Source organism: Colobus angolensis, unplaced genomic scaffold (genome assembly GCF_000951035.1).
Source record: "Colobus angolensis palliatus isolate OR3802 unplaced genomic scaffold, Cang.pa_1.0 Scaffold41, whole genome shotgun sequence".
Taxonomy (NCBI): domain Eukaryota; kingdom Metazoa; phylum Chordata; class Mammalia; order Primates; family Cercopithecidae; genus Colobus; species Colobus angolensis.
In genome coordinates, this window is record NW_012117488.1 from 9,063,493 (window position 1) to 9,069,492 (window position 6,000).

Below are 6,000 nucleotides of genomic sequence, written 5' to 3' on the forward strand. Positions count from 1 at the left end.
TACCCTTTCTTAACTTTAACAGTATAATATCTGAATTCTTTCTCTGGGTCCTTTATGCTTCTTCCCATGGTGGAATAAAGGTATGCTTTTTTGAGAGCTAATATACTGCAACCCTATATTGGCAACTTTTCTCAAATTTGGAAAAATTGAAGTATATTCTGGAACCTGGTTTTAACAGACAGAAATCATCAATGTATCCCAATGTCATTTAATATTCAAATTAAATAAGGCCTTTTATTTAAATGCACTTATTTAAAGATATCTTGTTGGATAGTGTAACCAGTATTTTTTTCTTACAACAAGCACCACCCTCTCTTGTTTTCAGCACCTGATATGAGGTCTGCCTGTTTCACATGGGTACTGTTGGGACTCTGCCATGAAAAAGAAGGAAATGAGAAAGTACAGAATTTAATGTTTATTTGTAAAAATGGTGATTCCACCTAACTCCTCTTCAATATGAGATGGGTGGAGTGGGAGAAAGAATACAATAAGAGGTAAGGCAAGGACAATAACAGAAGAGTCACATAATATTCCCTTATGGATGAGTTTTCAATATCTTTTATATGCCATGGGAAAATATATCACTAAGTATCTAACTATAAAGAAAAACCAGGGGTGCTAATAGGTGAAGGCGTGGTCAAAGGTACAGTTTCTCTAAAGTATATTTTAAATATCTTTAGAATATATTAAGTATATCTTAAATATTATTGAAAGACTTTCTAAAAATATCAAATCTACTCTTTCTCCCTGAAATTTTTTTTCCTGTTTCTTCATTCAAAGCTGTTAACAGGTTTTTGTTTCTTTGTTTGATTTAGGAAGTTTCCAAGATTGAAGAAGGAGGGAGAGAGGGCTATGGGTGTCACTGGTGAGAGGTGGTATCCAGAGCTTGGAATAAACATTTGCCCTAGTGTTCATCAGGGAGTGAATGAGGCCTGGAAATCCAAGACTTGCCAAAGATTCTTCTGCCTGAAACAGGTCACAATACAGCAAAGGATATTAAGGGACACTACAGGATGGGACAATGGGTGCCTCATTGTTAACTGACCTGGACAGATCATGGGTAACCAGATAATCTTCTCCATGTCATTTTTGATACTACCAAAAATTCTGGGATCTTGGCATCATAGCAAAACTCAGAGATAGAGAGAAACCCCACAGTTAGATGAAGTAAAATTTTCCACTTGAAGTTAAATTTCACTGAAGTGAAATCAGGTCACAGAGTTTAAAATTAAGTTGATCTAGGAAAACTGAAAAAAGGAGTATTCCACAGTTGAATTGTAGAAAGGAATTCATCTATGCTATAATAGCAATTGTAACAAAAGCAACAATTGACAGATGGGATTTAATTAAACTAAAGAGCTTTGCAGAGAAAAAGAAACTGTCACCAGAGTGAATGGACAACCTACAGAATGGGAGAAAATTTTTGCAAACTATCCATCTGAGAAAAGTCTAATATCTAGAGTCTACAAAAAACTTAAACAAATTTAGATGTAAAAAACAACCTTTTAAAAAGTGAGCAGAGGGCATGAACAGATACTTCTTGAAAGAAGACATTCATGTAGCCAACAAACATATGAAAAAAGCTCAACATTACTAATCATTAAATAAATACACATAAAAATGACAATGAGATACCGTTTCACACCAGTCAGAATGACAATTATTAAAAAGTGAAGAAACAACAGAGGTTGGTTGGCAAGGTTGCACAGAAAAAGGAACACTTTTACACTGTTGGTGGAAGTGTAAATCAGCCCAACCATTGTGGCAGATAATGTGGCAATTCCTCAAAGATCTAGAAGCAGAAATATAATTTGATATTTCATTGATATTCCAGCAATCTCATTACTGGGTATATACCCAAAGGGACTATAAATCATTATTATAAAGATACATGTATGTGTATATTTATTGAAGCACTATTCACAGCAGTAAATACATAGAATCAACCCAAATGCCAATCAATGGTAGAATGGATAAACAAAATGTGGTACATATACACCATGAAATACTATGCAGCCATAAAAGGGAATGAGATCATGTCCTTTGCAGGGACATGGAAGGAACTGGAAGCCGTTATCCTCAGCAATGTAGCACAGGGACAGAAAACCAAACACTGCATGCTCTCCCTTGTAAGTGGGGGCTGAACAATGAAAACACATGGACACGTGGAGAAGAACAACACACGCTGGGACCTGTCAGAGGAGGTGGGGGGCAGAGAGCATTGGGAAGAATGGCTAATGAATGCTAGACTTAATACCTAGGTGATGGGTTGATCTGTGCTGCAAACCACCATGGCACATGTTTACCTATGTAACAAACCTGCACATCTTACACATGTACCCTGGAACTTAAAATAAAAGTTGAGGAAAATAAATAAAAGAAATGCATAATCAAACTTCTCTGAAAAAGAAAGAAATTAATCTCTTTATTATTTGGACTATATGTTGAATATTAATGTTTATTATAAAGTCAAATTTTAATACATTTAATATAAACATAAAAGTTCTAATAATCTCATATAATTAAACTTACTGTTAATTGCGAGGCATTTATAGTAGAATCTTTGCATTTTTTCAGAAAAAATAAAACATCTGTATATAAATGCTGTTTTATAGTTAAAGTAAGATGAAGCTAAAACACAAGAAGGCCATAACATATTTTAAAGATAAAAATTGTACTTATCTTCAAATGATTCAGATTGCCTGGCCATTTGGAAGAAAGTTTTTTGACTTCTATTTAAATAAAATAAAAACGTAATGTGTCTAGTTAAGGCCCATGTTTATCCTGTAGATGAATTCAGAAATAAAAATATCTTGGAGTCCTCCAATTAATGCGAATAGCTGTACCCATGCAAAGCTTTCCAGCAGTAGGTCATTTCACCTCACAATTACTCTAAACAAAAATTGTGGGGCAATTGAGTAACTAACTTTAAAAAAAATTTCCAGAAGTTATTGGGGTACAGAAGGTATTTAGTTACATGAGTCAGTTCTTTAGTGGTGATTTGTGAGATTCTGGTGTATCCATTACCCAAGCAGTATACACTGCACCATACTTGTAGTCTTTTATCCCTCACCCCGCTCCCACTCTTGCCCCCAAGTCCCCAGTGTCCACTGTAGCATTCTTATGCCTTTGAGTCCTCATAGCTTAGCTCCCACATATCAGTGAGAATATACTATGTTTGGTTTTCCATTCCTGAGTTGCTTCACTTAGAATAATAGTCTCCAATCTCATCCAGGGTGCTGCAAATGTTGTTAATGTGATATATATGATATACATATGTATGATACATATATATCACAGTTTCTTTATCCACTTATTGATTAATGGGCATTTGAGTTGGTTCCACGATTTTGCAATTGTGAATTGTGCTACTATAAACATGCTTGTGCGAGTATCCTTTCGTATAACGATTTATTTTCCTCTGGGTAGACACCCAGTAGTGGGAGTGCTGGATCAAATGATAGTTCTACTTTTAGTTCTTTAAAAAATGCATTTCATGCAAATGGACACCAAAAGTGAGCAGGAGTAACTATTCTTATGTCAGACAAACCAAACATTAAAACAACAGCAATTAAAAGAGACAAAGAGGACATTACATAATGGTAAAAGGTCTTGTCCAACAGGAAAATATCACAATCCTAAACATGAATGTACCTAACACTGGAGCGCCCAAATTTATAAAACAATTACTAATACACGTAAGAAATGAGATAGCAACACAATAATAGTGGGGAACTTCAATACTCTACTGACAGCACTAGACAGTTCATCAAGACAGAAGTCAACAAAGAAACAATGGATTTAAACTATACCTTGGAACAGACTTAACATATATACAGAACATTTAATTCAATAACCGCAGAATATACATTCTATTCAACAGCACATAAAAATTTATCCAAGATAGATCATATGATAGGCCCATAAAATGAACCTCAATAAATTTAAGAAAATTGAAATTATATCAAGTGCACTCTCAGATCACAGTGGAATAAAACTGGAAATCAACTCCAAAGGAACCTTCAAAACCATGCAAATACATGAAAATTAAATAACCTGCTCCTGAATGAGCAATGGGTCAAAAACAAAATCAAGATGGAAATTTAAAAATTCTTTGAACTGAAAGATAATAATGACACAACTTATCAAAACCTCTGGGATACAGCTAAGGCGGCGTTAAGAGAAAAGTCCATAGCCCTAAATGCCTACATTAAAAAGACTGAAAGAGCGCAAATTGACATTCTAAGGTCGCACCTCAAGGAACTGGAGAAACAAGAACAAACCAAACCCAAACCCAGCAGAAGAAGAAAGTAACCAAGATCAGGGAAGATTAAATGAAACTGAAACAAACAAATAAAAAAAAATACAAATGATATATGAAACAAAAAGCTGGTTCTTTGAAAAGATAAATAAAATTGATATACTTTTAGCAAAATTAACCAAGAAAAGATGAGAGAAAATCCCAAGAACCTCATTAAGAAACCAAACAGGAGATATTAAAACTGACACCACTGAAATACAAAAGATTATTCAAGGTTACTATGAACACCTTTACGCACATAAACTAGAAAACCGAGAAGAGATGATAAATTCCTGGAAAACTACAACCCTCCTAGCTTAAATCAGGAAGAATTAGATACCCTGAACAGACCAATAACAAGCAACAAGATGGAGATGGTAATTAACCAACTTTTTTAATAGCTTTGAGCACGCCCTTCTAGCAAAGTATACTACTGTAGTTGAAATTTGGTGTTTCATCTGGACCTTTCTTTTTGCCAAACAGTTGTCTGGATGACTGCTTCTTTGGGTCAGCTGCGTAAGATCTTTAGATTATTATTGAATAACTTCTATTAAATCCTTTGCATCACTGCTGGACCTTACCTGCTAAGGAAAACTAGAAGCCCTTTTGGCTTTGTTTGTTTGTGTTTTGAGACAGGGTCTCACTCTGTCACCAGGCTGTAGTGCAGTGGTGCAATCTCGGTTCACTGCAAACTCCGCCTCCTGGGTTCAAGTGATTCTCCTGCCTCAGCCTCCCGAGTAGCTGAGACTACAGGTGCATGCCTCCACGCCCGGCTAAATTTTTTACAGTTTTAGTAAAGACGGGGTTTCAACATGTTAGCCAGGATGGTCTTGATCTTCTGACCTTGTGATCTGCCCTCCTCGGCCTTCCAAAGTGCTGGGATTACAGGCGAGACACGCCACACCTGGCCTAGAAGCCCTTTCTTACATTGAAAAATGATTGGATTTGCGGATCATATTCTCTTCCATAAATTTGGAGAGCACATTTATTTACTGAGAATATCAGTTTTCAACTTTGGAAATTGGGTCAGGCAAAGCTGATTATTTCTAGCTTAGAATGATGACTTTTAATAACTTAGCAAAATAAATGAACACTTATAATCAAACTGTGTTCAACGGTTTGCCTTTCCAACTAGGACCGTCCTAGCTGAATCGCTTTCTACTTATACATGGGACCTTTTGCATTTTAAGTCTTCCCTGCTTCTTCTAAAAAATACAGCCAGGATTCATGCCACAGAATACAGCTTTTTTTCTTCTCCTAGAATTCCACCTTAATCAACTAAGAAGAATTTGATTTCTGAGTTTATTAAAATAACAGTCGCCACTGGTCCAGATATGATGTAACCTCACAAAATGACCATTCAAGTAATAACTTTTCAATATAATGGCCTTTCAAATTACCCATTTTGGATGCTGTGACTTTTTACACACATACGCACAGAATAAACATGTTATAAAAACTGATGACTTGACATTTGAGGTCAAAGACACATTCACCAATTTACCAGAAAGAGCAATTTTCAGTTAAAGGAAAATACATTTGAATAATGTATTATCTTTGGATGAACTCATATTATATTGCTTAGCCTATTTTATGGTTAATTTAGTTACTGTGTGTGTGCAGTTTTAATGTTTCAAAGCTTTATCATACACAGTCTTATTTTTAGTTTCACCTAAAAATATTTATCTGTGCTACGATTT